The sequence below is a fragment of the Bos taurus genome, chromosome X, assembly GCF_002263795.3.
Source record: "Bos taurus isolate L1 Dominette 01449 registration number 42190680 breed Hereford chromosome X, ARS-UCD2.0, whole genome shotgun sequence".
Taxonomy (NCBI): domain Eukaryota; kingdom Metazoa; phylum Chordata; class Mammalia; order Artiodactyla; family Bovidae; genus Bos; species Bos taurus.
In genome coordinates, this window is record NC_037357.1 from 93,564,392 (window position 1) to 93,586,824 (window position 22,433).

Below are 22,433 nucleotides of genomic sequence, written 5' to 3' on the forward strand. Positions count from 1 at the left end.
TGGGAGGGGGGGTTCAGGATGGGGAACATGTGTACACCCGTGGCAGATGCATGTTGATGTATGGCAAAACCAATACAATATTGTAAAGTAAAATAAAAAAAAAAAAGAAACATTTTTCTTTCATTCCCAGATTTTCAGTTTTAAATTTAAAAAGTGCCTTATATTTCTTATGAAAACAAAAGCAGTTTCAGAATTGAATAAATGAGAAAATCCTATCCTTTGTTGTTGTTCGGTCACTAAGTCGTGTCCTACTCTTTGCAACCTCATGGACTGTAGCAGGCCAGGCTCCTCTGTCCTCCACTATTGCCTGGAGTTTGCTCAAATTCATGACCATTAAGTCAGTGATGCTATCTAACCATCTCATCCTCTGCTGCCCCCTTTCTCCTTTTGCCTTCAATCTTTTCCAGCAGCAGAGTCTCTTCCAATGAGTCGGCTCTTCCCATGAGGTGGCCAAAGTACTGGAGCTATAGCTTCAGCAACATCCTTTGAATGAATATTTAGGGTTGATTTGCTTTAGGATTGACTGGTTTGTCATATAGTCCAAGGGACTCTCAAGAGTCTTCTCCAGCACCACATTTTGAAAACATCAGTTCTTTGATACTCATTCATCTTCATGGTCCAACTCTTGAATCTTTACATGACTACTGGGAAAACCATAGTTTTGACTATATGGACCTTTGTTGGTCAAGGACAACAAGAATATGGGGAAACATGTTAACATTTTAGTTAATATATGTGATATGTATGATATATATATATATATATATATGCCATATTTACATTCCATTTTCCTATTAGGATATTATTTTTTCACATTGATAAAATGATATGAATATAAAAATATAAAATTTTCCAAGTCAGAAAATAGAATTTTACTTCCTTTTTCATCATAATTAATTTCTTGTTAATGGACCTTTAGGATGGTCTCGATTTTTCTGAATAAGGCTTGCTCTGGTTATCATGCATTTAATTTTGTTTGCCTCTCCAGTTACTTTTGTAGGATAAATTCCTAGATGTGGAATGACTGGGTAAAAAATGTTCATACATTTAAAAGATACACAGACAATACCATATTGCCCTTCAGAAAGACAGTATACACTTAGACCCCTACCAAAAACGTAGAATTTCTTTCTCCAGATTTTTTCTGCTTTCATCAGTGATCATTTTATATGTAAACAAATACATCTTTGGCATTTCACTTTCCATGTTTTTGATAATGTGTAAGATTAAGAATTTTCTATGTGTTTAATGACCATTTGTATTACTGTTTATATGAATAAGCTGTTCATACTCAGCCCGTTTGTCTATTAAGGGATTTTTTTTGCACTGATAAAAAGAGATCTTCATAAATTAAGTATATTAGTTCTTTCTTTTTGTTGTTGTTGCTTCAATTTTTAAACACTTCACACTACCAATTGTAGAAATAGTTTTAGTTTAGGCTTTTTAATGTTTAAATTTTTATTTATTCTATATTTTCTTTTTTTGTACAGTAAGAGGTAGGGATTTAATATTTCTTTTAAATATATAGTCAGTTTTATTAACATCATTTATTGGACAACCTATCCTTTCCCCACTCATTTGAAATCTCATATTCATCTTGTATTGAATTCCTATATATGTGTATCTGTTTCTGCAGTTTTTTTTTTTTCATTTAGCAAATATAATTTTTTTTTATTTTTAAAATTTTAATTGGAGGCTAATTACTTTACAATATTGTAGTGGTTTTTGCCATACATTGACATGAATCAGCCATGGGTGTACATGTGTTCCCCATCCTGAACCTCTCTCCAACCTCCCTCCCCACCCCATCCCTCAGGGTCATCCCAGTGCACCAGCCCTGAGCACCCTGTCTCATGCATCGAACCTGGACTGGCGATCTGTTTCACATATGATAATATACATGTTTCTTTTTTTTTTTTCATACATGATATTTTACATGTTTCAATGCCATTCTCCCAAATCTTCCCACCCTCTCCCTCTCCCACAGAGTCCATAAGACTATTCTATACATCAGTGTCTCTTTTGCTGTCTCGTACACAGGGTTATTGTTACCCTCTTTCTAAATTCCATATATATGCATTGGTATACTGTATTGGTATTTTTCCTTCTGGCTTACTTCACTCTGTATAATAGGCTCCAGTTTCATCCACCTCATTAGAACTGATTCAAATGTATTCTTTTTAATGGCTGAGTAATACTCCATTGTGTATATGTACCATAGCTTTCTTATCCATTCATCTGCTGATGGACATCTAGGTTGCTTCCATGTCCTGGCTATTATAAACAGTGCTGCAATGAACTTTTTCCCAGATGAAGACTGTTGTAATTATTTTGATACTAGCTTTAACATATGGTAAGGGAAGTGCCCTCTCAGCAGCTCATCTGCTAAATCTTCCTGGACAATTCTGCATTTTTTCTTGAATTATATTAAATATGTAGATTAATATCAGGAGAATTGACATTTTTGCAGGACTGGGTTTTCACCCCAGGAATGTGGTAAGTTTCTCCATTTGCCTTCTTTGTGTACCTCAGTTAAGTTTTATAATGCTCTTTATATATTTATTGTACTTTTACTGTTAGGGTTTGAACTTTCAAAACAATGTTGAATAATAGTGGGAATAGGAGACAGCCTGGTCTTTTTCCTGACTTTACTAGAAATGGATTTGATGTATCATCTTTAAATATACTTTCAGATGACTTCTTAAAATACTATTTATCAAGTTAAGAAATTTGTCTTTTTAATTTCAGAATTTTTCTCAAGTCAGGGATAAAAGTTGAATATTGTTTATTTTGGGGATCTAAGAATAATCATATGGCATATTTTTACATACTAAATGTATTGAATTACATTATTGGTATGCTGACTCATCCTTATGCTTTTGGCCTAAACTCTACTTCACTATGGTGTATTTTTGAAGTATGCTCCTCGATTTGATTCACTAATATTTCACTTAGAATTATTTGCTTAATTTTTAATTCTCCTCAAATATCAATTTTTGTCAGTTACTTATATTCATACATCCAGAATAATTAGTATACAACTCTTATGGAAAACTCAGAAATTGTGAAAGTCAGTATTCAGGATCCTCTTCTCTTCTTCCTTGAAATGCAGCCAAATGGTCTAGGGAGAAGTATCAGGCAACAAACCTCACTTAAATAATTGAGACCAATTTGGGTATACCATGATCTACTGATGTACATGGAGCTTTCCTGGTGGCTCAGATGGTAAAGAATTTGCCTGCAATGTGGAAGACCCAGGTTTGATCCCTGGGTTGGGAAGTTCCCCTGGAGAAGGGAATGGCTAACCACTCCAGTCTGGCTTCCCAGGTGGCACTAATAGTAAAAAACCCATCTGGCAATGCAGGAGACAAATGAGACATGGGTTCTATCCCTGGGATGGGACAACCTCCTGGAGAAGGACATGGCAAACCACTCCAGTATTCTTGCCTGAAGAATCCCATGGATAGAGGAGCCTGGCAGGCTACAATCCATGGGGTCACAAATAATTGGACATGAGTGACTGACACTTTCACTGTCACTGATCTACATGTGATGTTTTAATGATGTCACCCATGTCATGACATTTTTGTCTTTGTCCCTCTTATTCTTAGGCTAGTTCTAGGATGGAAACACGTCCCTGCTTAGTAAAATGTTTTCTCTTCTAATCTCTGGTCCACACTCTATCTCAGCTTTTCTTAAAGAACATTGCTGGGGCTGAGGGAGAGCATAGGGGAGATATTGTCAGACATCAAATTTAGTGTTCTCTGTTCTGTAAGCTCACTCAATCTTCTATCTCTCCCTCATCTCATTTAGGGGAATCAGTGGGATGTTTTAGTATTGTCTTCATTTATTACCTTCTACAGTTCAGTAGATGTAATTTTCCTTTCTCTTTTGGATTCTTATATATTGTTTTCCAGTAGAAACTGAGGAGTTAATTTGTTGTTCACCCCCCTTCCTGTAAAACCTCTTTTTATTGAGGAAGGAAATTAGCATTCCCAGTTTGGCTTGTAGTGTTCCCTTGGTCTTGACTCATTACACTCCTGGTCATGTTGGATAGTTCATGTTACTCAACTTTGGCCACTAAGATCTCAACTCTGTTCATAGAGTACCTGGGTAATTCCCTGGTTGGGAAATAGCCTGAGAGATAAAGCTATAATAACAAAACACAATAGGTGAGATTGGATGGATTCCAAGGCTTCGATTAACTGAAGTCTTTAACATGTCTATAAAGTGAATGTATAACATGTCACTCAGATGCTTTGGTGAATCAAATAAACATTAAAGATAGATTAACTGAGGTAAGAGATGGTGCCCATTGGCAAATAAAATGCTTTTACCTGTAAATCTCTGTTTTGGCATTTAATGCTATTAGATCCCAATGATGTTAGATGTTAAAATCATATAATTCACTCCCATACTTCTGAATTCATACTCCCCAAGAATCTTTTAGACTAAGAAAAAGTTAACTGAGTGGGTAGGCTTAATAAGGATGCCCGCCAGTGAGCTATATTTCATGTGGTAAATTTGAAAACTGGGGTACTAGTGTAAATATATCACTATCCTCTTATTTCTCTCAGCTTGATAGACTTTTGAGGACCATGAAACCTAAAGCACTAACTCATTCAATCAAATATTCAGATATACATGGAGAAGAGAGACTCTTAATCTCAGTGAGTTCACCTAAACAGAGTCAGTCTGGGAAGCCTTGTGGAATAGGCTGACTATCCTTTCTTTCCTAAAGACATGCAGTATGTGTGCTAAGTTGATTCAGTTGTGTCCGACTCTATGTGACCCTATGGACTGTAGCCTGCCAGGCTCCTCTCTCCATGGGATTCTCCAGGTAAGAATACTGGAGTGGGTTGCCAACCATACTCCAGGGGCTCTTCCTGACCCAAGGATCAAACCGTGTCTCTCATGCCTCCCGCATTGGTAGGCAGGGTCTTTACCACTAGCACCACCTGGGAAGCCCCCAAGACATGCAGACCTCACTCTAAATTTTCAAACTGTCATAGTTCTATGTCAGTGACTTGAAACAATTCACAGTCAGATTCCTTAGGCTATGAAAGATCATATTCTCAAAACACCCACCTGATGCTTCAATTTTTTTTGTTGTTCAGTCACTCAGTCATGTCCGGCTCTTTGTGACTCCATGGACTGTAGCACGCCAGGCTTCCCTGTCCTTCACTATCTTCCAGAGTTTGCTCAAACTCATATCCATTGAATTGGTGATGCCATCCAACCATTTCATCCTCTGCTGTCCCCTTCTCCTTCTGGCACCAGTCTTTCCCAGCATCAGGTTCTTTTCCAGTGAGTCGACCCTTCCCATCAGGTGGCCAAAGTACTGGAGCTTGAGCTTCAGCATCAGTCCTTCCAATGAATATTCAGGACTGGTTTCCTTTAGGACTGACTGATTTGATCTCCTTGCTGTCCACAGGACTGTCAAGAGTATTCTCCAGCTCCACAGTTCAAAAGCATCAGTTCTTCAGTTCTCAGCCTTCATTGTGGCCCAATTCTCATATACATACATTACTACTGGAAAAACCATAGCTTTGACTATACAGACCTTTATTGGCAAAGTAATGTGTCTGCTTTTTAATATGCTGTCTTGGTTTGTCATAGCTTTTCTTCCAAGGAGCAAGCATATTTAATTTCATGGCTGCAGTCAGTTTGCAGTGATTTTGGAGCCCAAGAAAATGAAGTCTGTCACTGTTTCCATTTTTTCCCCATCTATTTGCCATGAAGCAATGGGACTGAATTGCATGATCTTTGTTTTTTGAATGTTGAGTTTTAAGCCAGCTTTTGTCATTCTTCTCTTTCACCTTTATCCAGAGGCTCTTTAGTTCCTCTTCACTTTCTGCCATTAGGGTGTTGCCATCTTCATATCTGAGGTGGGTAATATTTCTCCCAGAAATCTTGATTCCTGCTTGAGTTTCTTCCACCCTGGCATCTTGCATGATGTACTCAGAACTTAAAAAAACCTCCAGTTTCATGTAACTCACAATCTTTGTTTAGGCACAATTTAAATTGAGGTATAAACATACATACAGAAAAATACACATGTCATGACTCTACAGCTCAATGGATTTTTTAATTTTTATTATTTTTTTTACTGAAGGCTAATTGCTTTACAGAATTTTGTTGTTTTCTGTCAAGCCTCAACATTAATCAGCCATAAGTATACATTTATTCCCTCCCTTTTGAAACTCCCTCCCATTGCCCTCCCCATACCACACTTCTAGGTTGATACAGAGCCCCTGTTTGAGTTTCCTGAGTCATGCAGCAAATTCCTGTTGGCTGTCTATTTTACATATGGTAATAAAAGTTTCCATGCTACTCTTTCCATACATCTCATCCTCTCCTTCCCTCTCCCAATGTCCATAAATCTATTCTCCATGTTTTTCTATTGCTGCTCTATAAATAAATTCTTCAGTACCATTTTTCTAGATTCTGTAGATGTGCTTTAGAATGATGTTTATCTTTCTCTTTCTGATTCACCTCACTCTGTATAATAGGTTCTAGGTTCATCTGTCTCATCAGAACTGACTCAAATGTGTTCCTTTTTGTGGCTGAGTAATATTCCATTGTGTATATGTACCACAACTTCTTTATCCATTCATCTGTTGATGGACATCTAGGTTGATTCCATGTTCTAGCTATTGTAAATAGTTCTGCAGTGAGCTATGGGATACATGTTTCTTTTTCAATTTTTGTTTCCTCAGGATATATGCCCAGTAGTGGGATTGCTAGGACATATGGTGCTTTTATTCCTAGTTTTTTAAAGAATCTCCATACTGTCTTCCATAGTGGCTGTATCAATTTACATTCCCACCAACAATGCAAAAGGATTTCCTTTTCTCCACACCCTCTCCAGAATTTTATTGTTTGAAGACTTTTTGATGATGGCCATTCTGACCAGTGTTAGATATCTCATTGTGGTTTTGATTTGCATTTCTCTAATAATGAGTGATGTTGAGCATCTTTTCATCTGTTTGTTAGCCATCTGTATGTCTTCTTTGGAGAAATGTCTGTTTAGGTCTTTTTCCCACTTTTTGATTGGGTTGTTTGTGGTTCTGGCATTGAGTTGTATGAGCTGCTTGTATAATTTGGAAATTAATTATTTGTCAGTCATTTCATTTACTATTATTTTCTCCCATTCTGAGGGTTGTCTTTTAACCTTGCTTATAGTTTTCCATGCAAAAGCTTTTAATTTAATCAGGTCCCACTTGTTTACTTTTGTTTTTATTTCTGTTACTCTAAGAGGTGGGTCATAGAGGATCTTGCTTTGATTTATGTCATCGAGTGTTCTGCCTATGTTTTCCTCTAAGAGTTTTATAGTGTCTGATCTTACATTTAGGTCTTTAATCCTTTTTGAGTTTGTGAATGGTGTTACAAAGTGTTCTAATTTCATTCTTTTACATGTAGCTGTCCAGTTTTCCCAGCACCATTTTTTGAAGAGGCTGTCCTTGCCCCATTGTATATTCTTGCCTCCTTTGTCAAAGATAAGGTACCCATAGTTGCATGGGTTTATTTCTAGTCTTCCTCTCTTGTTCCATTGGCCTATATTTCTGTTTTTGTTTTTTTTTTTTTTTTTTGCCAATACCATACTGTCTTAATGACTATAACTTTGTAGTATAATCTGAAGTCAAGAAGGTTGATTCCTCCAGCTCTATTCTTCTTTCTAAAGACTGTTTTGGCTATTCAGGCTCTTTTGTGTTTCCATATGAATTGTGAAATTTTTTGTTCTAGTTCTGTGAAAAATGACATTGGTAATTTGATAGAGATTGCATTGAATCTGTAAATTGCATTTGGTAGTATAGTCATTTTCACAATATTGATTCTTCCTACCCAGGAATATGGAACACCTCTCCATCTGTTTATGTTATCTTTGATTTCTTTCATCAGTGTCTTATAATTCTCTGTGTACAGTTCTTTTATCTCCTGAGGTAAGTTTATTCCTAGGTATTTAATTCTTTATGTTGCAATCGTGAATGGGATTGATTTCTTAATTTCTCTGTCTGATTTTTCATTGGTAGTATATAGAAATGCATTTTCTGTATAATTACTTTCTAGAAAGTGATTTCTGTGTATTGATTTTGTATCCTGCAACATTTCTAAATTCACTGATTAACTCTAGTAATTTTCTGATGCTATCTTTAGGGTTTTCTATATACAGTATCATGTCATCTGCAAACAGTGAGAGCTTTACTTCTTTTCCGATCTGGATTCCTTTTATTTCTTTTTCTTTTCTGATTGCTGTAGCTAGGACTTCCAGAACTATGTTGAATAATAGTGGTGAAAGTGAACACCCTTGTCTTATTCCTGATCTTAGGGGGAATGTTTTCAGTTTTTCACCATGTTTACAGTAGGCTAATGTTTACTGTAGGCTGCCTCTTGAGAATCCTGTATGTTTACTGTAGGCTGCCTCTTGAGAATCCTGTATGCAGGTCAGGAAGCAACAGTTAGAACTGGACATGGAAAAACAGACTGGTTCCAAATATGAAAAGGAGTACATCAAGGCTGTATATTGTCACTGTGCTTATTTAACTTATATGCAGAGTACATCATGAGAAATGCTGGGCTGGATGAAGCACAAGCTGGAATCAAGATTGCTGGGAGAAATATCAATAACCTCAGATATGCAGATGACACCACCCTTATGGCAGAAAGTGAAGAAGAACTAAATAGCCACTTGATGAAAGTGAAAGAGGAGAGAATGTTGACTTAAAGCTCAACATTCATAAAACTAAGATCATGGCATCCAGTCCCATCACTTCATGGGAAATAGATGGGGAAACAGTGTCTGACTTTATTTTTTGGGCTCCAAAATCACTGTAGATGGTGATTGCAGCCATGAAATTAAAAGACGCTTACTCCTTGGAAGGAAAGTTATGACCAACCTAGACAGCATATTAAAAAGCAGAGACATTACTTTGTCAACAAAGGTCCATCTAGTCAAGTCTATGGTTTTTCCAGTAGTCATGTATGGATGTGAGAGTTGGACTGTAAAGAAAGCTGAGTGCTGAAGAATTGATGCTTTTGAACTGTGGTGTTAGAGAAGACTCTTGAGAGTCCCTTGGACTGCAAGAAGATCAAACCAGTCCATCCTAAAGGAGATCAGTCCTGGGTGTTCATTGGAAGGACTGATGTTGAAGCTGAAACTCCAATATTTTGGCCACCTGATGAGAAGAGCTGAGTCATTTGAAAATATCCTGATGTTGGGGAAAACTGAAGGCAGGAGGAAAAAAGGAGAACAGAGGATGAGATGTTTAGATGGCATCACTGACTCAATGGACATGAGTTTGGGTAAACTCTGGGAGTTGGTATTGGACAGGTATGCCTGGTGTGCTGTGGTTCATGAGGTCACAAAGAGTCGGACATGACTAAGTGACTGTACTGAACTAAACTATCATATATGGCCTTTACTATGTTTAGGTAGGTTCTTTCTATGCCCATTTTCTGAAGAGTTTTAATAACAAATGGGTGCTGAATTTTGTCAAAGGCTTTTTCTGCATCTATTGAGATGATCACATGATTTTTATCTTTCAATTTGTTAATATGGTGTATCACATTATTTGCATATATTGAAGAATCTTTGCATTCCTGTAATAAACCCAAGTTGATCATGGTGTATGAGCTTTTTGATGTGTTGCTGAATTATGTTTGCTAAAATTTTGTTGATGATATTTCCATCTGTGTTCATCAGTCATATTGGCCTCCAGGTTTGTTTTTTGTGTTGTCATTGTCTGGTTTTGGTATCAGGGTGATGGTGGCCTCATAGAATGAGTTTGCAAGTGTTCCTTCCTCTGCAATTTTTGGAAAGAATTTTAGAAGGATAGACATTAGCTCTTCTCTAAATGTTTGGTAGAATTCTCCTGTGAAACCATCTGGTCCTGGGCTTTTGTTTTCTGGGAGATTTTTGATCACAGCTTCGATTTCAGTGCTTGTAATTGGGTTGTTCATAATTTACATTTTTTTCCTGGTTCAGTCTTGGAAGATTGAACTTTCCTAAGAATCTGTTGATTTCTTCCAGGTTATCCATTTTATTGCCATATAGTTGTTCATAGTAGTCTCATAATCCTTTGTATTTCTGCATTGTCTGTTGTAACCTCTCCTTTTTCTTTTTTTTCCTTTTTCATTTCTAATTTTGTTGATTTGATTCTTCTCTCTTTTTTCCTTGATGAGTCTGGCTAAAACTTTGTCAATTTTGTTTATCTTCTCAAAGAACCAGCTTTTAGTTTTATTAATCTTTACTATTGTTTCTTTCATTTATTTCTGCTCAGATCTTTATGATTTCTTTCCTTCTACTAATTTTTTGTTGTTGTTTTGTTCTTCTTCTTTTTCCAGTTGTTTTAGGTGAAAAGTTAGGTTGTCTCTTCTATGTTTTTCTTGTTTCCTGAGGTAGCATTGTATTGCTATAGACTTCCCTCTTAGTACTGCTTTTGCTGCATCCTATAGGTTTTGAGTTGTCGTGTTTTCATTGTCGTTTGTAGAAATTTTTTGATTTCCCCTTTGATTTCTTAAATAACCTGTTGGTTATTTAGAACATGTTGCTTAATCTCCATATGTTTATGTTTCTTACATTTTTTTTTCTTGTAATTGATATCTAGTCTTATAGCATTGTTGTCAGAGAAGATGATTGATACTATTTCAGTTTTCTTAAATTTACTGAGGTTTGGTATGTGACCCAAGATGTGGTCTATCCTGGAGAAAGTTCCATGTGCACTTGAGAAGAAGGTGTATTCTTCTGCATTCAGGTGGAATTTCCTGAAGATATCCATGAGATCCATCTCATCTAATGCATCATTTAGGACTTGTGTTTCCTTATTAATTTTCTGTTTTGATGATCTGTCCATTGGTGTGAGTGGGGTGTTAAAGTCTCCTACTATTATTGTGTTACTGTCAGTTTCTCCTTTTATGTCTGTTAGTGTTTGTCTTATGTATTGAGGTGCTCCTATGTTGGGTGCATAGATATTTACAATTGTTATGTCTTGCTCTTGGATTGATCCCTTGATCATTATGTAGTGTCCTTTCTTATCTCTTGTAATCTTTATTTTAAGGTCTTTTTGTCTGACATGAGGATTGCTACTCCAGCTTTCTTTTGCTTCCCATTTGTGCATGGACTATATTTTCCATCCTCTCACTTTCAGTCAGTATGTGTCTTTTGGTCTGAAGTGGGTTTCCTGTAGACAGCATATGTATGGGTCTTGTTTTTGTATTCATTCAGCCAGTCCCTGTCATTTGGTTGGAGCATTTAATCCATTTACATTTAAAATAATTATTGATATATATGCTCTAATTGCTATTTTCTTAATTGTTTCAGGTTGATTTTGTAGATCTTTTTTCTTCTCTTGTATTGCTTGGTTATATAAGCCCATTTAACATTTGTAAAGCTGGTTTGGTGGTACTGAATCCTCTTAACTTTTGCTTGTCTGAAAAGCTTTTTATTTCTCCATCAATTTTGAATGAGACCTTTGCTGGGTATAGTAATCTTGGTTGTAGATTTTTCCCTTTCCATACTTTAAATATATCCTGCCATTTTCTTCTGGCCTACAGAGTTTCTTCTGAAAGATCAGCTGTTAAATGTATGGGGTTTCCCTTGTTTGTTACTTGTTTCTCCTTTGCTGTTTTTAATGTTCTTTTTTTGTGCTTAGTCTTTGTTAGTTTGATTAGTATGTACCTTGGGGTGTTTCTCCTTGGGTTTGTCCTTTATGGGACTCCTTGTGCCTCTTGGGCTTGATTGACTATTTCCTTTTCCATGTTGGGGAAATTTTCAACTATAATCTCGTCAAAAATTTTCTCATACACTTTCTTTTTCTCTTCTGCTTCTGGGACCCCTATAATTCGAATGTTGGTGCATTTGATATTGTCCCAGATGTCTCAGAGACTGTCCTCAGTTCTTTTCATTCTTTTTACTTTATTCTGCTCTTCAAAAGTTATTTCCACCATTTTATCTTCCAGATCACTGATTCATTCTTCTGCTTCAGATATTCTGCTATTGATTCCTTCTAGAGTGTTTTTAATTTCAGGAGTTGTGTTGTTTTTCTCTGCATGTTTATTCTTTAATTCTTCTAGGTCTTTGTTAATTGATTCTTGAATTTTCCCTATTTTGTTTTCAAGGTTTTGGATCATCTTTACTATTATTATTCTGAATTCTTTTTCAGGTAATTTGCCTATTTCCTCTTCACTTATTCAGACTTCTGTGTTTCTGGTTTGTTCCTTCATTTGTGTAGTATTTCTCTGCATTTTCATTATTATTTTTTTTAACTTGTAGTGTTTGAGATCTCCATTTCCCAGGCTTCAAGACTGAATTCTTTCTTCCTTTTGGTTTCTTCCCTCCTAAGTTTGGTCCAGTGGTTTTTATTAAGCTTCCTATAGGGTGAGATTTGTGCTGAGTTTTTTTTGTTTGTTTTTCCTTTGATGGACAAGGCTTTTTTGAGGTGCTAATCCTTTCTCCTGATGATTGTGTTTGTATTTTTGTTTTGTTTATTGCTTAGATGAGGCATCCTGCACAGGGCGCTACTGGTGGTTGGGTGTTGCTGGGTCTTGTATTCTAGTGATTTCCTTTGTGTGAGTTTTCACTATTTGATACCCCCTAGGGTTGGTTCTCTGGTAATCTCGGGTCTTGGAGTCAGTGGTCCCACTCCAAAGGCTCAGGGCTTGATTTCTCAAGAAGAGTTTAGTTCTGTGATGTCTGAGGTTTGACTGTTCTGTATCTTCTGAGATTGAAATTCAGGGGATCTTCAACAAGATGACCTGGGTTTATTAGCAAAACCTCTTTTCTTATCCAGTTTTCCTTTGTTTTTTTCCAACTTTTCCTTTGTGCTTCTTGTAGTTTCACTTGCTCATAGGGTGCTGCATGCAGTGACCTCCACCTTGTGCTCAGACCACGAGTGTGAAGGGCCGAGGCTGACCCATGCAGTTTGGGTGTGTGCTGAAGCACTGTGCATGGCACTGCAAATCAAGATAGCAATGGCAGGCCTTGCACCAATGAATTTTTTAAAAATGAACAGTTCAGTTCAGTTCAGTCGCTCAGTCGCGTCCGACTCTTTGTGACCCCGTGAAGTGCAGCATGCCAGGCCTCCCTGTCCATCACCAATTCCCGGAGTTCACTCAGACTCACGTCCATCGAGTCAGTGATGCCATCCAGCCATCTCATCCTCTGTTGTCCCCTTCTCCTCCTGCCCCCAATCCCCCCCAGCATCAGAGTCTTTTCCAATGAGTCAACTCTTCGCATGAGGTGGCCAAAGTACTGGAGTTTCAGCTTTACCATCATTCCTTCCAAAGAACAAATCCACATAAATGAGCCCACAGATAAAGAAGCAAACATTACTACCTACCCAGAAGCCTCTCATGCCCCTTCCAGTCATTGTCTCCTGTGTTAGCTCTATTTTGATCTCTAACCGAAGTTTTGCCTGTTTTTGAACTTTATATAAAAGGAATAATCAACTGTTTATTTTTGTGTCAAGCTTTGTATAATAACCATTATGTTTGTGAGATCATCCATGTCGTTGAAATTGGCTGCATTTACTTTTATTGAGATGAAAATCACATAACATAAAACTGACCATTTTAAAGTGCCATGTGTGTCAGTGATATTTAGTGTGTTCAATATTATGTAACCATCTTATCTATCTCATTCCAAAATATTCTTGTCACTCCAAAAGGAAATTCTCTATCCATTAACCCGTATCTCCCCCTTCCCCACTCCCCTCCTACTTCTGGCAGCTATTGGTCTGTATCCAGACTCTATGGATTTGCTTATTTTGGATGTTTTATATCAACTTTTGGTTAGTTGCTAAGTCATGTCTGACTCTTTCGTGACCCCATTGACTGTAGCTTGCCAGACTCCCCTGTCCATGTGATTTCCCAGCGAAGAATTCTGGAGTGAGTTGTCATTTCGTCCTCCAGGGGATCTTCCTGACTCAGGGATCAAACCTGAGTCTCCTGCAGTAGGAGGTGGATTCTTTACCACTGAGCCACCAGGGAAGTTCTTCATATCAGTGGAATCATATAAAATGTGACTTTTTATGTTTGGCTTCTTTTCACTTAATGTTTCAAGGTTCATTCATACTGTAGCAAGAATTCCTTTTTATAGCTAAATATATCATCATTTGATGTATAATACTTTCTTTGTATATGAATCAGTGTAATGATGGGAATTTGGATGGTTTCAACCTTTTAGCTATTGTGAATAGTGCTGCTATGAACATTTGTGTGCACATTTTTATTTGAACACTTGCTTTAAATTCTCTTAGGTATATAACTAAGAGTGGAATTCTTAGCTCAACTTGTTGGGAAGCTACCAGAATATTCAACAGTTCCTGCATCCATTTACCTCCCCAATAGCAATGTCAAGGGTTCAAATCCCTCCAAATCCTTGCCAATATTTGCTATTTTTCATGGTTTCTGTTTTTTGACAATCCTAAGGGATATGAAAGGTATCTAATTGTAGGTGTGATTTGCATTTCCTTAATGACTAATGATATTGAACATTTTTTCATGTGTGTTTTGGCAAAACTAGACAGTGTATTAAAAATCAGACATTACTTTGCCAACAGAGGTCCATATATTCAAAACTATGGTTTTTCCAGTAGTCATGTATGGATGTGAGAGTTGGACCATAAAGAAGGCTGAGTGCTGAGTGCTTTGGAACTGTGGTGTTGGAGAAGACTCTTGAGAGTCCCTTGGACTACAAGAAGATCAACCCAGTCAATCCTAGAGGAAATCAATCATGAATTTTCATTAGAAGGACTGAAGCTGAAGCTCCAATACTTTGGCCACCTGATGCGAAGAGAAAATTCATTGGAAAAGACCCTGATGCTGGGAAAGACTGAAGGCAGAAGAAGGCAATGACAGAGGATGAGATGGTTGGATGGCATCACCAACGCAATGGACATGAGTTTGAGCAAGCTCTGAGAGATGGTGAAGGACAGGGAAGCCTGGCGTGCTGCAGTCCATGGAGTCCCAAAGAGTCAGACACAACTGAGCAACTGAACAACAACAGCAATATCCTCTTCACAGAAACATCTATTGATGTCCTTTGCCTATTTTTAAATTTGATTGTCTCTTTTGTTTTTGAGTTGTAAGAGTTCTTTGTATATTCACTGAATATGAGACCATTGTTAGACATTTGATTGTATTAGTTTGCTAGTGCTGCCATAATAAAACAATACTACAGACTAGGTAGTTTAAAGAACAAAAATTTATTTTTTCACAGTTCTGGAGGCTTGAAGTCTGAGATCAAGATGTCAGGATGTTTGATTTCTTAAGGCCTCTTTCATCGGCTTACAGATGGCTACCTCCTCACTGTATCCTCACCGTATACTTCCTTGTATGCTCACATTCTTGTTGGTTCTTTTTATGTGTCCTGGTCTCCTTTTATAAGGACACTAGCTATATTGGATTAGGACATACTTTAAAGGCCTCAATTTAAGTCAATCATGACTATAAAGGCCCATGGACTTCCTTGGTTGCCCAGTGGTAAAGAATCCGCCTTCCAATGAAGGAGACATAGGTTCAATCCCTGGATCAGGAAGATCCCCTAGAGAAGGAAATGGGAACCCACGTCAGTATTCTTGCCTTGGAAATTCCATGGACAGAGGAGCCTGGTGGGCTATAGTCCATGGGGTCATGAAAGAGTGAGATATGACATAGTAACTGAATAACAACAACAATAATGTAAACTTACTGTTATGTCAGCATTATTAATTTAAGAGATAATTCTTCCCTGATTGAATAACCTTGACACTTTTGTCAAAAATCAGTTCTTTTCCTTTGGTTCATATGTCTGTCTTTATGTCAGTATCACACGGTTTTGATTACTGTAGCTTTGCAATAAATTTTTTGTTTCCTTTTTTGTGGGACTTTGAGTAAATAATTTATTTTTTACTGTTGACAGAGATGTTCCTTTTTATTTGTAAATGAATACTCCTATGTGTCCACTTTGTATTGTCTGGTTTTTTTAAATCACATTGCTTTTGTTGTTGCTTTAGTTGTAGATGTTCTTTATATAGTCTAGATATTAATCTTATCAGATATGATTTGAAGATATTTTCTCCCATTGTATAGGCTACCTTTTCACTCTGTTGATAGAGCCTGAAAGTTGTTGTTGTTGTTGTTTTTAATTTTAGTGAGCTCCAATTTATCTATATTTTTCTTCTCTTGTCTGTGTTTTTGTTGTTATGTACAAGAAATTATTGCCAAATCTATTGTCATGAAGTTTTCTCCTATGTTTTCCTCCAAGAGTTTTACTTTTAGCTCCTATGTTTAGGTCATTGACCTGACCTGATTTGAGGTCTTTTTTTTTTTTTTTTTTTTGAAATAAGTAAGCATTGATTTATTTTATTTTTTTAAATTTTATTTTATTTTTAAACTTTACAATATTGTATTAGTTTTGCCAAATATATATTAATATGATGTCAGGTGAAGTTCCAACTTCATTTTTCTTTATTTTTTCTTGAATTTGATTATCTAGCTTTCCCTGGACAATTTGTTGAAAAGACTATTCTTGCTCTATTAAATGGTCTTGATACTTATGTTGAAATTATTTGACTAGTGTGTGAGATTTAATTTTGGTCTCCTTTGTTAAATTAATGTATTTATTTTAATTGGAGGCTAATTACTTTACAGTATTGTAGTGGTTTTTGCCATACATTGACATGAATCAGCCATGGGTGTACGTGTGTTCCCAGTCCCATTCCTCAGGGTCATCCCAGTGCTCTGGCCCTGAGCACCCTGTCTCATGCATCAAACCTGAACTGGTGATCTATTTCACATATGGTAATATACATGTTTCAATGCTAGTCTTTCAAATCATCCCACCCTCGCCTTCTCTCACAGAGTCCAAAAGTCTCTTCTTTACATCTGTGTCTCTTTTGCTGTCTCACATATAGGGTCATCATTACCATCTTTCTAAATTCCATATATATGCATTAATATACTATATTGGTGTTTTCTTTCTGACTTACTTCACTCTATATAATAGGCTCCAGTTTCATCCACCTCATTAGAACTGATTCAAATGCATTCGTTTTAATAGCTGAGTAATATTCCATTGTGTAGATGTACCACAGCTTTCTTATCCATTTTTCTTCAGATGGACATCTAGGTTGCTTCCATGTCCTAGCTATTGTAAACAGCACTGCAATGAACATTGGGGTACACGTGTCTCTTTCAATTCTGGTTTCCTTGGTGTTTATGCCCAGCAGTGGGATTGCTGGGTCATATGGCAATTCTATTTCCAGTTTTTTAAGGAATCTCCACACTGTTCTCCATAGTGGCTGTACTAGTTTGCATTCCCACCAACAGTGGTCACTTTACTGTAGTCTATTGGTCTATTTAGGAGTCTTTGGTGCCAGTTGTTGTTGTTGTTTCTGTTCAGTCTCTTAGTCGTGTCCAAATCTTCGCAACCCCATAAACTGCAGTACGCCAGGCTTACCTGTCTTTCACTTGTCATCTTTTTGCCTTTTCATTGTGCTCATGGGGTTCCCAAGGCAAGAATACTGAAGTGGTTCACCATTCTCTTCTCCAATGATTGGTGCCAGTACCACACTGTTTTGATTACTGTAGCTTTGTAGTAAATTTTAAAATTAAGAAGTGTTGACATCTCCAGCTTTTCTAAAAAATTGTTTTGACTATTTGGGATCCTTTGAGATTCCATATAAATTTTAGGATGTGTGTTTATATATATATATATATATATAAACACACACACAAAGATGGCATCATTAGGAATTTTATAGGAATTACTTTTAATCTACAGATAGCTTGGGGTAGAATTGACATCTTAACAATATTAAACCTTCTAATCCATAAGAATGGAGTGTTTCCTATTTATATAGGTTTTCTTTAATTTCTTTCAGCAATGTTTTGTATGTTTTGGTGCACAAGTCTTTCACTTCCTTGGTTAAGTTTATTCCCAAGTATTTTATTATTTTCTCTGTGTTTCTAAAAGGACTTGTATCTTAATTTTATTTTTGGATTCTTCATTGTTACTGTATACATCCTGTGTCATTTTCTGAATTCACTTATTAGCACTACTAATCTTTTAATGAAATCTTTGTTATTTTCTCTTTGCAAGATCATTGTCTTAAGTGCATATAGTTTTACTTCTTCCTGTCCAATTTGGATATCTTTTATTTCTTTTATTGCCTAATTGATCGAGCTAGAACTTCAATACTGTGTTTAATGGAAGTGAAGAATTAGTAATTCTTATCTTGTTTTTGACTATGAGGTTACTTGCAGGTTTTTATATAATTTCTTTATCATGTTAAATAAGTTTCCTTCTATTCATCATTTGTCACATACTTTTATTATGATAGAGTGTTAAATTTTGTCAAATATTTTTTTCTGAAACAAGTGAGATGATTGTGTTTGTTTCACATAGACCTCCCCATTTTCTTAGCATATTACTGTCTAATTTTGTATTTTTAAAAATTAATTTATTTATTTTAATTGGAGGATCATTGTCATCTATTTACATTTAGCAGTATACATGTTTCAATGCTATTCTCTCAAATCATTCCACCCTCACCTTCTCCCACATAGTCCAAAAGTCTCTTCTTTACATCTGTGTCTCTTTTGCTGTCTTGCATATAAGATCATTTTTACTTGTTTTGTATTTGAATCAATATTGTGTTCTGAAGAGAAACTCCACTTGGTCTTCATCTGCAGTTTCTTTGATATGCTGTTAAATTTGCTTTGCAAGTATTTGGTTTAGGATTCTTCTATTAATATTCATAAGGTATATTAGTTTATAGTTTTTATTTTCTTCTGATGTGTTTATCTGACTTTGTTATCAGAGGAATACTGGCTTCATAGAATGAGTTAGGAAGTGTTCCTTCCTATTCAATTTTTTTGAAAGAATTTGAGAAGAATTGATGTTAATTTTCTTTAAAATTTTGGTAGACTTCACATGTGAAGACCTGTGGTGCCCAGTTTTTTTTGTTGGTGGGTTTTTGACTAATGACTCAATTTCCTGTTATAGGCTTATTTACATTGACTATTTTTTCTTGAGTCAATTGTGGTAGTTTCTGTGTTTTAAGAAAATTATTCGATCATCTATGTTATTTAAAATATTTGTATACAATTTTTTCATTGTATTTTCATAAGCTTTTAAAAATATATATATATAATATTTACAGTAATGCCCCCGTTATGTTCAGTTGCTCGGTTGTGTCTGACTCTTTATGACCCCATGGACTGTAGTATGCTAGGCTTCCCTGTCCATCACCAACTATTAGAACTTACTCAAACTCATGTCCATCGAGTCAGTGATGCTATCCAACCACCTCATCCTCTGTCGTCCCCTTCTCCTCCTACCTCAAATCCCTCCCAGCATCAGAGTTTTTTCCAATGAGTCAACTCTTCACATAAGGTGTCCAAAGTACTAGAGTTTCAGCTTCAGCATCATTCTTTCCAAGGAAATCCCAGGGCTGATCTCCTTCAGAATGGACTGGCTGGATCTCCTTGCAGTCCAAGGGACTCTCAAGAGTCTTCTCCAACACCACAGTTCAAAAGCATCAATTCTTCGGCACTCAGCTTTCTTCACAGTCCAACATGACCACTGGAAAAACCATAGTCTTGACTAGACGGACCTTTGTTGGCAAAGTAATGTCTCTGCTTTTCAATATGCTGTCTAGGTTGGTCATAACTTTCCTTCCAAGGAGTAAGCGTCTTTTAATTTCATGGCTGCAGTCACCATCTGCAGTGATTTTGGCTCCCAGAAAAATAAAGTCTGACACTGTTTCCCCATCTATTTCCCATGAAGTGATGGGACCGGATGCCATGATCTTTGTTTTCTGAATGTTGAGTTTTAAGCCAACTTTTTCACTCTCCTCTTTCACCTTCATCAAGAGGCTCTGTAGTTCTTCATTTTATGCCATAAGTGTGGCATCATCTGCATATCTGAGGTTATTGATATTTCTCTCGGCAGTCTTGATTCCAACTTGTGCTTCATCCAGCCCAGCATTCCACATGAGGTACTCTGCATATAAGTTAAATAAGCACAGTGACAATATACAGCCTTGACGTACTCCTTTCCCTGCTTGGAGCTAGTCTTTTGTTCCATGTCCAGTTCTAACTGTTGCTTCTTGGACTGCATACAGATGTATCAAGAGGCAGGTCAGGTTGTTTGGTATTCCCATCTCTTTCAGAATTTTGCACAGTTTACTGTGATCCACACAGTCAAAGGCTTTGGCATAGTCAGTAAAGCAGAAACATATGTTTTTCTGGAACTCTCTTGCTTTTTTGATAATCCAGTAAATGTTGAAAGTTTGGTCTCTGGTTCCTCTGCATTTTTAAATCCAGCTTGAGCATCTGAAAGTTCACGGTTCACATACTGTTGAAGCCTAGCTTGGAGAAATTTGAGCATTACTTTGCTAGCGTGTGAGATAAGTGCAACTGTGTGGTAGTTTGAGCATTCTTTGGAATTGCCTTTCTTTGGGAATGGAATGAAAACTCACCTTTTCCAGTCCTGTGGCCACTGCTGAGTTTTCCAAATTTATTGGCATATTGAGTGTAGCATTTTCACAGCATCATGTTTTAGGATTTGAAATAGCTGACTGGCATTCCATCACCTCCGCTAGCTCTGTTCATAGTGATGCTTTCTAAGGCCCACTTGACTTCACATTCCAGGATGTCTGGCTCTAGGTGAGTGATCACACCATCATGGTTATCTGGGTCATGAAGATCTCTCTTGCATAGTTCTTCTGTGTATTTTTGCCATTTCTTCTTAATATCTTCTTCTTCTGTTAAGTCCATACCATTTTTGTCCTTTCTTGAGCCCATCTTTGCATGAAATGTTCCCTTTGTATCTCTAATTTTCTTGAAGAGATCTCTGCTGCTGAGTCACTTCGTCGTGTCCGACTCTGTGTGACCCCATAGACGGCAGCCCACCAGGCTCCCCTGTCCCTGTGATTCTCCAGGCAAGAATACTGGAGTGGGTTGCCATTTCCTTCTCCAATGCATGAAAGTGAAAAGTGAAAGTGAAGTTGCTCAGTCGTGTCTGACCCTCAGTGACCCCATGGACTGCAGTTTTCCAGGCTCCTCCATCCATGGGATTTTCCAGGCAAGAGTACTGGAGTGGGGTGCCATTGCCTTTTCTGGAAGAGATCTCTAGTCTTTATCTAATGTTTAGTAATTTGAGTCTTCTCTCTTTTTGGTTTCTGGTGTTGTTCAAGTCCTTTATTTCCTTAAGAAATGTCTTCATAGTTGTCTTATCCATTATTATAAATGGAATATTGAAGTCTCCAACTATTATTTTATACCTCTCTATTTTTCTTTTCAGTTCAATTAGTGTTTGCCTCATGATTTGGATTTCTGATATTTAGTGCACATATATATATTTTTTTTATTTTCTGGTACATTGATCCAATTATCAATATATTATGTACTACTTAGACTTTTGAGACAGTTTTTGAGTTAATATTTTTGTCTAATATTAATATAGCCATCACAACTCCCCTGTGGTTACTATTTGCATGGACTATATTTTTCAATCTTTTCACTTTCAACTTATGTACCTTTTTATTCATTTACTTAATTTTATTTTTTACTTGGAGGATAATTGCTTTATAATGTTGGTTGTTTTTTGCCATACAACAATGTGAATTAGCCATAATTATATTGTGTGTGTGTGTGTGTGTGTGTGTGTGTGTGTGTGTGTGTGTATCCCCTCCCTCTTGAGCCTCCCTCCTCATTCCCTTCCTGAGGTAGGAAACAGTGGGCCTCTGAGCCAGATTCCTGTTGGTTGTCAAATGGAATAAAACTGAGCCGTTTTTTTTTTAAACTGAGGCTTTTTGTCACCCAGATACTCCAAGGACAAAACTAATGGTAAAAACTGAGCTCTGCTAAAGCAAGGAGATAAGGTGTCCACTCCTGAGATCAAGGAAACTTCCTTGTCTCCACATGCACAAGGTTTTTTGAGGATCGAAAAGGGAGGGGGCCCCACCCCATAATAAGCATGAACATGCACCCATAGACCTCTACACAGTGAGATCCATCGTAGCAAAATATTGCACATGCATCTTGGGGAGGATCCATGGACCAGTCAAGTGTGAAGAAAGAAACAAGATAATTCACCAAAGGTAAACAAAGACCCAGGAGGACTGTCCTATATTAGTGATTTATGTCACCTCCATACCATGTTCCTCTTCACTCAGGACACCTGCACTCCTCTCCGGGTGTGTGTCTCTGCCTGGTTTCTGATGTACTGTGCTCATCCTCTTCCACAACCCCTACACTCCTCTCTGGGTGTATATTTTTGCCTAGTTTCTGACCTACTGCTCTCCTCCTCATTAGAGAGAATGCCTATACCCTTTCTTTCTGGGTGTGTATCTCTGCCCTGCTTCTGAGCTAAAAAAAACTTTTTTGTGTGCTCTCCCCAAAGCTGTGCTATGTCTCTAATAATAAACTTTGTACCTGCTTTTACAGTT

The 22,433-nt window shown here is 37.0% G+C and overlaps 1 long non-coding RNA gene across 3 annotated transcripts in view; it reads left to right on the forward strand.

Annotated features, from left to right (window-relative positions):
* LOC101904366 (uncharacterized) overlaps positions 1 to 22,433 on the forward strand; it is a 57,594-nt gene continuing 35,161 nt past the window's right edge. For all 3 annotated transcript variants that reach the window (XR_009493577.1, XR_001495623.3, XR_009493578.1), the window contains exon 1: positions 1 to 22,433. This exon is cut by the window's right edge. This is a non-coding gene — a long non-coding RNA (uncharacterized lncRNA).